This window comes from Callithrix jacchus, chromosome 5, assembly GCF_049354715.1.
Source record: "Callithrix jacchus isolate 240 chromosome 5, calJac240_pri, whole genome shotgun sequence".
NCBI classification, from domain to species: Eukaryota; Metazoa; Chordata; class Mammalia; order Primates; family Cebidae; genus Callithrix; species Callithrix jacchus.
Window position 1 is genome coordinate 145,027,863 of NC_133506.1, and position 12,494 is coordinate 145,040,356.

General features: G+C 40.2%; 1 protein-coding gene across 8 annotated transcripts in view; it reads left to right on the forward strand.

Annotated features, from left to right (window-relative positions):
* ATP8A2 (ATPase phospholipid transporting 8A2) overlaps window positions 1–12,494 on the forward strand; it is a 660,345-nt gene that overhangs the window by 423,788 nt on the left and 224,063 nt on the right. The window lies entirely within an intron of this gene.

The following is a 12,494-nucleotide window of genomic DNA, read 5'->3' on the forward strand; positions in this document are numbered from 1 at the left end:
ATGAGCAAAAGATGCAATTATGGTCTTTGAGGAAATTTATGATCTAGTTAGAAGTATTAGGAAATACTTTGCGACCAGACACACATGTAATCCCAGCACTTTGGAGGCCAAGGCAGGAGGATTGCTTGAGCCCAGGATTTCAAGAGCAGTGTAGGCAACATAGTGAGACCTCAGAACTAAAAAAAAAACAAACTAAAAAAAAAGAAAGAAAGAAAGAAAGAAAAATCTAGGAGTGGTGGTATGGGCCTGTAGTCCTAGCCACTTGGGAAGCTGAGGCAGGAGGATAGCTTGAGCCTGCGAGTTCGAGGCTGGAGTGAGCTATGTTCCTACCACTGCACTCAGCCTAGGCAACAGTGAGACTAGAAAGAAAGAGAAAAAGAAAGAGAGAGAGAGAGGAGAGAGAAAGCGAAGAAAGAAAGAGAGAGAGAAAAGAAAGAAGGAAGGAAGGAAGGAAGGAAGGAAGGAAGGAAGGAAGAAAGAGAAAGAAAGAAAGAAAAAGAAAGAAAGGAAGGAAGGAAGGAGGGAGGGAGGGAGGGAAGGAAAAGGGAAAGAAATGCTTTGGCATTGTTTCCTAGGAGTGGTCCCTTTTCCCACACTGACTGTAAAAAGTTCAGAGAAGCAAAGGGATCATCACAGCAGTGCTTGCAATTCCAACATCTGCCCTATGACTTACAATTTCGAGTTAATTTTGAAAGCTGAGGCAAAGCTATCCTTGTTGCCCGCGTAAGTGACCAAGTGACCATCTATTGATAGTCTTTTGGACTTTTTCACATACCTGTTTCAATTGCTCTTGAGAATGCTTGATTCTCTGAGTTATTCCCTAGAGGCTTTCAGAGTAAATTACAAGAGTACTACATAGACTTTATATTAAGTCGGGTCATCACAAGTATTTTATGGAAACCTACACAGCCATTTCTACATGACATGGTAACAAGCACAGAAATGAAAATTTTATTAATATAGATTAGGCAAAATTCTCCTACATGCTATATTTAATTCCACGGATTGCCTATATTTTATCTTTATATTGTGCAAGTGTGCATATGTGTATGTATACACACATGTATTTAGAAATACATATGTGTGCACATATGTGTATATAATTGTATGTACACAAATACATACATACCAGTACTACATGCACTATCAGGCTTTCTCAGGGGAGACAGTGGTTTTTTTTAATCTTTACTGGAAAAAAACTTGGTAATAGCAAAGACATTTTGTGTTAACCATTAAGAAGGCAATGCTGTGAAAAAATCCTTTGCTATCTGATATGTCGTGGTGAAGGCCACTGGGATGAGCCTACATCGAAAAGCAGGATTTTTCTGATGTTGTGAGTATACTCAAGTGACCACATTTTGAATCCTTTTACTTTTAAAAACAATTCCACGCCCCAGTTCTTTAGGTAAGGTTGTCATTTGAAGATGTGTGCCCTGTTCATCCACTTGCACGTGGCCAGTAGGCTCTGGAGAATGATTTAAGCCATTTTGAGGAGCACAGACAGAGGGGAGAAGGAGGTAGTTGTCATCGATACATCATCACTACTTCTTTCAAACTTCTGTGTGTGTTTCGTACTTGGTTGGCTTGTTTTTGAGATGAGGAGAAGGCAGAGGGAGGACAGAGGCTCTCAAGTTGTTTGTGAGCTTAGAGCTGGCCTGATAGCAACCAGCAGCATGCTTTCTATCTTGAAAAAGGAAAGGTAGGAATTCAGAATGGGGCAGCCACCTTGGTAAAGCCTTATGGTGGCTTTATTTCTAATTGCCAAATATTGGAAACAACCTGTATGTCCCTTGACTGAGAAGTGGATAACAGTGCAGTACATCCAGGCAGTGGAATATTACCCAGAAGCCAAAAGGAGCAATGCACAGAATACAGTGCTTTGCTGTGCAAATGAATTGTGCTAAATGAAGGAACCCAGACTCCAGAAAATGACACCTTTTCATATGGTTTTGTATAAATACATGATTCCACTTATTTGACATTCTGAAAAGGACAAAACCTGTGGGGACCAAAATCAGATCTGTGGTTTCCAGGGTCTTTGGGTGAAGGAAAAGCGTGACTCCAAAGGAGCACAAAGGGTTTGGGGAACTGATAAAAATATTCTGTGTATTGACTATGGTGGTTGCACAAGGGTGTGCAGTTATCAAACCCACAACTGTACATAAAAAGGATGAATTTTACTGTATGCAAATTATATCTAAAAACAAATAAGAAGCAGATACATATTCCAGTAATTGCCTCTTAGTATTTGAATCAGGCCAAGGATAACATCTATTGGAAAGGTCTTTTATTGATACTGAAATTCTCTCTTGCACTCTCTCTCTCTCTCTCTCATAAACCCATATGCTTTATTGTAATTATTTTTATGGGATTTGTAGGACGTCCAGCTCATGCACAAATGTCAGCCTCTTTGTAATCTTGGTAGCTCAGCCTCCTGAGAGTGATCCATCCATCCATGACTGAGTTTTGAATCAGGAAACAGGACTGTGATGAAGATATTGACTCCATAACTTATAAACCCAGAACATTTGACAAAAGCTAAAGCTTAGTCTCCTTTAAGACAATTGAAGCCTGGAAAAGTTATGCATGTGCTTTAGGTATGCATATGTGAATAGTAGCAGGGAATTCTCTTGCATTCGCTTTTCTCATTCCTGAGAGGTTAGATGGTTCAAATGTGCTGGGGCAGGGGTTTTCACTGGGCCATCAGAGCTTCATATCCCTCATTATTTTTGAGTTTTAAGATGATGATATTTAAAATGCATATGTTTCTATACATTTCCTTCTAAATAGGAATATTTTAGTAAATAATAAATCATAATTCAGAAGTGCAAAGACCTTCTGTGCCCATGTTTAGCCTATTTGGTCGATTTCTTTTCCATAGCACTCAATGACAGCTGAAGAAATTTCTTTAGGATGACAGATTGTCAGCACATTGACATAGATTGTTTTAGATGTGTATTTTTAGTGGGAATGAATGAAATTTAAGTGAGCTTTTCTCAGAAATGTAATAATAAGGAGAAGAGTTGCTATTTCATGTGTCAAACTTACAGGACTTTTTCCCTCTCTTTGGATTATAGTCAACCTAATTAGCAATTATTAACAAGTATCTTACAAAATAAGAAACTTTGGAATCTGCTGAAAACATTCTAACATCTACTAGAATAGCACTATTGATAAGTAGTAAAAAAATTTATCTGAACTCTCCCTTCCCAAGATAGAGAAAAATTAAGAATAATCTAGAATTTTTTCCTTGTCCTTTATTGCACTTCATTACTTATTAGTCCTTAGAGAGAGGAACCGTAAAAACTAGGTAGGTGGAGACAGCATTTCTTTATATTTATCTGTGAGATGGAACTAGAATATGGAGTTCACAGGACAGTTTTCCCCTACCATATCTTTTTTTTTTTCTGAGATGGAGTCTTGCTTTGTTGCCCAGGCTGGAGTGCAGTGGCATGATCTCAGCTCACTGCAACCTCCACCTCTCAGGTTCAAGCAGTTCTCCTGCCTCTGCCTCCCTAGTAGGGATTACAGGTGCCTGCCACCACAATTTTTGTTCTTTTAGTAGAGACAGGATTTCTCCATGTTGGCCAGGCTGGTCTCAAACTCCTGATGTCAGGTGATCCGCCTGCTTTGGCCTCCCAAAGTGATGGGAGTACAGGCGTGAGCCACTGCGCCCAGCCCATATCTAGTTTTAAAACTGTGATTACTTCATAGAATCCTGGTTTTTTTTCAGAAAAATACTTTATCAGAATCAAGGGCTAATTGTGTGGTTATGACCTAGTTACTACTGGAAGTGCTGAAAATCATTCAATAAGGAGGCAGATGTGTGTTGTTTACTACCTCCAAACATGTGGGACCCTCTTCACTGCATAGGGGCCATGCGGACTGGAGTTCTGATATGAGAGTGGAACACACATGACACCCCTTTTGATGAAGGAATGTCCAGGGTGGTTCCCCAGAGGATGAAATGAGGCAGGGACCTAACAGGGCGACCTATTTCCAGACAAGAGAGAACAGGCCTGGCTTCCTAAAGGGCTGTGCCAGATCCTCAGCACTAGCCCAAAGGGTTGTGTTTCTCAACACTCATTTGAAATGGCCACTGTGCTACGCACAGCCCTTAACTGGATTCCCTTTAAACTGCAAAGATTGTACAGGAGAGATCTTTAAGGACATGGAACCCAGGGTGGAGAATACACCTATAAATTTTATGTAGAAGAGAAGACAGTTCTAATTTTTCTCTGGAAAAATAATGAACAGCTTCCAGGGACCTTCAACAGCTACCTGCAGACACCATAGGTTTCTTGGTGCGATCACCAGCAGGGCTTTTCCAGGTAGATCTACAAACATGCAGTGAGAATATGGATCTCGCTCTATAGATTCTGGCCCTGGGGGCCAAACTGCCCAATCAGCACTTCAGGAGCCCTGCTCCCTGCCCTGCTCTATCCAGATCCTCACTCAGCTGTCAGAAGGCTTTTCCCTTCTCCTTGATAAAAGGAGGCTCCAAGACATTATCATCGCACCAGAGGCAGGAATAAAAGAAACCGAGAGTGGTAACTTAAAAAAGGCAATGAAGACAAAAATAAAACTACTAAAATATACTTGCAGAATGAGTGACAGTCACAGCTTCACTTGTTTGTTTTTTTTTTGAGATGTAGTCTCACTCCGTTGGCAGGCTGGAGTACAATGGCACCATCACTGCTCATTGCAACCTCTGCCTCCCGGGTTCAATCAATTCTCTTGCATCAGCCTCTGCAGTAGCTGGAACTACAGGTGCACACCACCATGACAAGCTAATTTTTGTATTTTTAGTACAGATGGGGTTTCACCATGTTAGCCAGACTGGTTTTGATCGCCTGACCTCGTGATCCACCCACCTCAGCCTCCCAAAGTGCTGGGATTGCAGGCATGAGCCACCGCACCTGGTCACAGCTTCACTTCTGATCCTAAAACTGTGCCCCTTGGCAAAGATATGCCCTTCGTCTTAGTCTATGGCAGTCTTCCTTTTTTGGGTGAAGGATTATGTAAGTGGGAACCACTTAGAAACTTTACTTGTAGTTACTGAGCCAAAGTTTGTACTTAATTAAGACTATCAAGCATTTTTAATGACCAAGAGAAAGCTTTGGTAAAGTAAATAGTGATGATTTTTCATACTATAAACTGAGCTATGCAAAATATGCACATATAAAAAAGACTAGCAGGATGAAAAAGAATATATTAATATACATACTTATCTTTGGATAGTAAATTCATGGAGGATTTTTTTCTATGTTTTACAGATTTTTTCATGTTCTAAAATGCTGTGTTGATTTTATAATCAGAAATAGATCACATTTTAATTAATACAAGTTTTTTAACTGATTCTATAATGAAGGGGTTTAGGAGAAAGCCAACCACAAGTTATACCTGGAATGCCTATTCCAGACAATATCCTGACCCCCAAAACCCTAGAAACAAAAATTAGGATATTACGGGAAGGAGTATCACTTACAGAATCTTAAAAGATTAAAATCATTTTTCTGTCAAGAATACTCATTTATTACCAATATATACTATTCAGTACTTTTTCAAAATGCTGGTTTACCTCAGCAGGGTGTCACAAAGTATCTCTCATTAGTCTCTAGTGGACATTTGATAGTGTATATACCTTTGCATAAGTTGGATTTTATATGTACCAAAATAATAGTAGTAAACTTACCACAACACAGGGTACACAAAACTGTACTGCCGTAAAATCTATTTTAATCATTAATTTTACTTCACTTTTTTTTTGGAGACAAAGTCTCACTCTGCTGCCCAGGCTGGAGTGCAATGGTGCAATCTCAGCTCACTGCAACCTCTGCCTCCTGGGTTCAAGCGATTCTCCCTGCCTCAGCCCCATGAGTAGCTGAGATTACAGGCACCTGCCACCACACCCAGCTAATTTTTGTATTTTTTGTACAGACAGAGTTTCACCATGTTGGCCAGGCTGGTCTCGAATTCCTGACCTGAGATGATTCACCTGCATCGGCCTCTCAAAGTGCTGGGATTACAGGTGTGAGCCACCGTGCCCGGCCTACTTTACTTTTATGAGTTCCAGGTGTATTACTCATTAAATATGGACATTGTGGCCAAGAACAGTGTAGTTCCCATGTTAGTGGACTGCATAGTGTTTTATTTAGTTCTTCTATATTACTTAGGTTTTTTTTTTTGTCTTAAATCTGTGTTTGGCTATTTAAAAGTTTATACTTTGATCGAATGAAGATCTAGTATTTAATAGCAAAACCAGGTGACTATAGTCAACAATAATTTATTGTACATTTAAAAGTAACAAAAACAGCCAGGCTCCCTGGCTCATACCTGTAATCCCAGCACGTTGGGAGGCCAAGATGGGCAGATCACCTGAGGTCAGGAGTTTGAGACCAGGCTGGCCAACATGATAAAACTCCATCTGTATTAAAAATACAAAAATTATCTGGGCATGGTGACACACACCTGTAATCCCAGCTGCTCTGGAGGCTGAAGCAGGAGAATCACTTGAACTCAGGACACAGGTTGCAGTGACTCAAGATCACGCCATTGCACTCCAGCCTGGTGACAAGAGTGAAACTCCATTTCAAAAATAAATAAATAAAACAGCAGAATTGGATTGTTTGTAACACAAAGAAAAGATAAATTCTTGAGATGATGGATAGGCCATTTACCCTGAGATAAAAATGCCTATTTCAAAATATCTCATGTACCCCATAAATATATACACCTAATATGTATCTACAAAAACTAAAAATTTATCTGCAGCTATATAGACTGTTAAGGCATGTGTGCCCACTTTTTTAGGAATTTGATGAAGAGATTGTCTAGAATCATAGGTTTTATTTGGTATCGGTTCTCTTTTCTATAGTAATTTCTACATTTTAAAGGGCCCAACTGTGTATTTAATGGCATGACTGTTCATAGGTGCAGTCTCCCAGGCCCATTAGCTGTTTGAATGCAAGTTTATTACTCATAATGGCATGTTTTTTAAGTGTTAAAGTTTTGGTAAACATTTCTTCTGAATTAATTCATAAAAATTAAAGGTATTGATATTTCATTATAACTGAAGGGAGAAATGGTGTAGAATTAGCAGTTGATTCTGTTTAGAGTATGAATAATTATCTATGGGAAGAGTGCCCTGGTTAAATCTGACTTATTTAAGAGATAAGTGAGGCCGGGAGTGGTGGCTCACGCCTGTAGTCCCAGCACTTTGGGAGGATGAAGCGGGTGGATCACGAGGTCAGGCCATTAAGACCACACTGGCTAACATGGTGAAACCCCATCTCCACTAAAAATAGAAAAAAATTAGCCAGGCATAGTGGTGCGTGCCTGTAGTCCTAGCTACTAGGGAGGCTGATGCAGGAGAATCACATGAACCTGGGACGCAGAGGTTGCAGTGAGCCGAGATTGTACCACTGCTCTCCATCCTGGGCAACAAGAGCAAAAAAATTTTGTCTCAAAAAAAAGAGCCATGATCTCAAATCCTACTTTAAAAAAATTAATTTAGATTCAGCCTCAGCAACAGAATGAAATTCCATCTCAAAAAAAAAAAAAGAGAGAGAGAGATAAGTTAATCTTAAATGCTTAGATAATTACAAAAGTTTGACTTCTATGCAATGGGAATGAATCTCTTTTTGTATTCTATGATTAATTTTTTTCAAGAATTCCTTAACTCACATTATTTTCTCTATTTAATTTTGTGGAGGCTATGACCCCCTCAATGCAAGGTTCTTTTGTGCTTGAGATCTCCTAGTTACTAATGCCACTATGTGTCATATAATGAGCTTCCAGACTGAAATCAAACCAAGTTTATTTCATTTGCACTGTAAGAAGTGGTATTCTTCTTATATAAAATGATCAGTGATACATTTAACTGAAAATCCCTCAGGGAAGTAAGTGTCATCTCGTCCTCTAAGAACTTCCTTAGCTCTTTTTGTTTGTTTAGGGGAGGGCACAGGAGCATGGTGGCGTGGTGTTACATTTGGTGATTTGGTGCACACAACTGTCTATGGTCATTCACTTTGATGTAACTCTTGTCCAACTGGCCTATCCAAAATACAGATGTATCTTATTACAGATGGCTTTTAAAAAAACAAAAAGCCCATCCTCAATGGATAAAAACTATTTCAAACCCTTTTAAATTCTTAATAAAAAAATAATTTCAAATTGCTGTGCATTGACAGTATTTGAAGGGGGTGGGAGTGTTATAAGGGATGGCTTTTAGAAAAAGTGGATTGAACCCCGGAGGCAGAGGTTGCAGTGAGCCGAGATCGCACCACTGTACTCCAGTCTGGTGACAGAGGAGGCTCCATCTCAAAAAAAAAAGAAAAGAAAAAAAGAAAAAGGAAGAGTGGAGAGACATGAATTTTGCAGTGCAGAGAACATGAGCTTTAGATTCAAACTCCAATTGAATGATATTTCTGTACTTCAGAGTCATAATTATAAAATAAAATTTAATTGACTTCTCAGGGTAGTTGTGGCAGTTAAATGATACAGGGGAGGCAAAGCTTTACCTCCATCCTCTTAGGGACCTGGCTGGGCCTGAGAATTAAATTGACATGGCAAATTAAGCCAGGCACAGTAATCCCAGCTAGTAGGGGGGCTGAGGCAGGAGGATTGCTTGAGGCCAGGAGTTTGAGACCAGTTTGAGACCCCATCTCTAAGAAAAAAGAAATTGACAGAACAGATTAACAGGAGAAAAGCAACTAATTTATTAAATATAAGTTTTACGTGGCACAGGAGCAGTCAAAAGAAAATAAAAATTAAAAAAAACTGAGTCAGTTGTTTTTATATATTGAATTGAACAAACAATAATAAGTTGTAAAATGCGATAAGGCCAGCAGGCTTGGCCTAGGGTAGGTCATTAGCTGGAGCAGGGATAAGGATGGTGAGGGTTGGTTAACAACCCTTGTCCGGATTTCCCTTGGATTTGACTTTCTATCTTTGATGATAAGAATGTGACTTTCCTTTTGGGGTAGAAAGGACATCTTTTACATGGGAGTTTCACCTCCTGCCTTTAAGAAACAGAACGGAGGTTACAGGGATCTTGCGCCTGCTCTATTTAAGTTACCTTAAATCAAAATAGTCAATATGCCAGAACATCACATTTTTAACTCCTTCAGCAGCATGAATGTAGGAGCTCCTACCTGAGTCTAAACACTTACATGCTGTTTATTGATGATTATGTGGGACCTGACAGAAGTTTGTCATTTGAAAATAATTTTGCACAAGTCTGCCACATTGGAGAGCAGCTGTGGGCTGCAGGAGAGCCTGAAGAGAGTCGTCCCCATGGCCTTGCCTGTGTCCCTGAGTGTATTTAGATGAACAAGAGCCTTTCCCCTGAACGTTTATCTGCACGGATTTTTAAGGACTCCTCTGGAAGCTGGCCTCAAAGCATTTCGAGTGCTCTTGCTGATGGCAGATGAAGCAAGGGGGATGGGATTATCATAAAGCAGGGGGACGGGATTAAGCAAAAAAATCACCACTTTTGTCTTTCAGCACAGGAGAGCAAAACAGTAACTCTTCTTCATGAAAGTAAAATTGGATATTTCCAATAGAGCACTCAGATCTTCAGGAACATATAACATATTTCCTAAAGGAGATTGAAGAGGAAACCTTTGCTGGAGGCTCCATATAGTCTACCGTAATCATAATAACAGTAGCTCACATTTATTAGGTCTTTTAATGTTCCATCCATTGCTTTAAGTGCCTTATACATACTGTATTCACTTACTTAATGTCCACCAATTTCTAAGCCCCTGTTAGATGATCCTCATTTTATGTGAGGCAGCCAGGGCACCCAGAGGTGTGACATAACTTGTCCACACTCAAAGAGTGGCAAAGCTGGCATTTAAACCAGGTAAGCTGATTTTGGAACACTAACTGCCTATACTGTATGTATAGTGAGTAAAAATTTATAACAGGTAAAAATGTACAATGGAGAATGGTGGGAACCAGTATCAGGAATCTGTGCAGACCTGGTCAGAGCAGGAAAGAAAATAAACACAGTTACATGATTAGAAAACAACAAATTGGATAATAAGGTCAGTCCTGAAAAGTCAGACAAAAGATGCTCATGCCAGACATTATTGCACAGTATCTTGAATCAGGCCCAGATATCTAACATAAGCCTCTTTCCAGTGTTTTTTCAGGAATCTTGCATATGGTGTAGGGTGCAACAACTCATTTGACTTCAAAGGAGTTGTGTGGCAGGTTCCTGAACACCTGGAGGCACTATATGAATTTCTGCCTAAAAATCATGTATGGGAAGGAGATTTGCTGAGCTGAGAAAGTGAACGTTTCATAAGAAGTGCATGTGTCTCCATGCTAAGAGGTAGCTCCCTGGGCGATCGCAGTCGGCCTGCACGTTTCCATCTCTAAGGCCTGCTGCAGCCTGTCCCCTTGTCTCCAACCATGCTTGGAAAACCTAACCCTCATAAAAGTCCCAGTAAGCAACAGTGAGAATAACCACAGAGTGTCACAGGAGAGATGGTTTCAGCAGCCAAAAAGGGCTTACGACTCTAAGATCCTCCTTAAAATTTTTCTGTTGCCCAATTCTGTATTAATTCTGAGCAGAGGCAGCAGAAAGCATCTTTCAGGGTCAAGAATTTCTGAGATCTTGACCCTCAGGAAAAAGACACTTCCATTCAGTCCTGGAAACTGAAATCTGATCCCTGATCTTGCTCAGAGCTTCTGAGGTCTGTTTGTAGGAAAACACTGGGCTATTGTCTGAATAGCATACATCCAAGTTACAACGGGACAGGACATCTGCCTTATGGAAAGACAGTGAACGTTTGCTGGGTAGAGCTTATGCCTGTCTGGATGCTCCACCTCCAGGCTCTAGGTATTCTTCTAGGGAGTGGAATCTGTGCTCCCTCTTCTGGGATGGCTGTGGAGCCCAGGGCATCTCTCTCTAAGGCTTTCAGCAAGTCTTATGGGCTGTCTAGACTCGCTGTCTTGGAATGAGTTAGTGCTCTGACCTGAGGAAAAATCCTGGTTTTTCTCAGTGTCAAGCCAAAATCTCTAGGGCTTCAGTATTGCTCCATAGTTCTGCCCTGTTGGCCAAACACATAACTCTTTTTGCAGCTCATACAGGTAAATGTGAGCCAGTGCTGCTCTTAAAACCTGCCTCCCACATTTCTGTCTGTGGGTGGCCCTCTCCTGAAGACGATACTTCTCCAGAAGTTTCCAGTGATCATAGAGAAACTGCTTCTGGGTACTCCTCCTTCTCCTTCTTCTTGCCAGAGGCCTTGAATTTGCTATTAAGAGATTTGGCAATATACCTTGAAACGTGAAGATAATGAAGTGGTTGGATGTGAACAAATGTTACTTGACTATTTAAATATTAAAAATATGACATACATGGTGTATTAGTCCATTCTCACACTGCTAAGTGCCTGAGACTGGGTAATTTCTAAAGGAAAGAGGTTTAATTGACTTACAGTTCTGCATGACTAAGGAGGCCTCAGGAAACTTACAATCATGGTGGAAGTGGGAGCAAGCACGACCTTCTTCACATGGCAGCATCAAGAAGTGCAGGGCAAAGTGGGGGGAAGCCCCTTATAAAACTGTCAGCTCTCATGAGAACTCATTCATTATCACAAGAATAGTGTGTAGGTAACTGCCCCCATGATTCAATTACTTCCCACTGGGTCCCTCCCATGACCCGTGAGGATTATGGGAACTACAATTCAAGATGAGATTTGGATGGGGACACAGCCAAACCATATCACATGGTAACCTACGTTAGAGATTCCTTATATGAATAGCAGAACTTTAAACAGTTTTGCCTTGCAGAAAGCACTTCCTATTATTGTTACAAATAAGTATACATCATCTTAGAACTTGTCTTTACAAATATGAACAAGGAGTCATAGCAGGGAAACAAGTGATTAAGATGCAGTGATTGAGGCATAGTTTCTATACTGGCAACTCCATGGAGAGCTTGAAGACCAGCAGCTATATTCCCTGCCTTGATCATCCAGGGATTGGCAAAAGTATTAAAAGATGGGATGACTAATGCCTGCTAAATGCTGGCCAACTTTTTAAAAAATTGACTTTAGTATTATGAGATATGAATGGTATGTTTTAATTACAAAATATAGTAATCCCAAGTGAGCTTCATTTCTTATACAAAATAGAGGAAGATGATACATGTTGACTGTGCCTGAGAACTTTTTCTCAAATTCAATGCAGAAAGGCAGTCTGAGAGGCAGTAGGAAATGGAGCTGCTGGAATTATCAGTATGTGTGTCAAATCTGATTGAGTTGTAAAATAGAAGCCCGAGGTGCCAGATATTAATTTAGCAATAGATAAGTCTAAAAATAGACTTAACTTCAATTTCACCATATAAGGAAACCTCCCAGCTAATGAGTTGAAACTCCTGTGTTTGTGAAAGAAGAAAATGAAGTTCCACTTCCCTTTCATTCCATGAGCCCCTTCAGTGGCTACTGCCTCATAGAGGTGCAAGTCACTCGAACCACAGC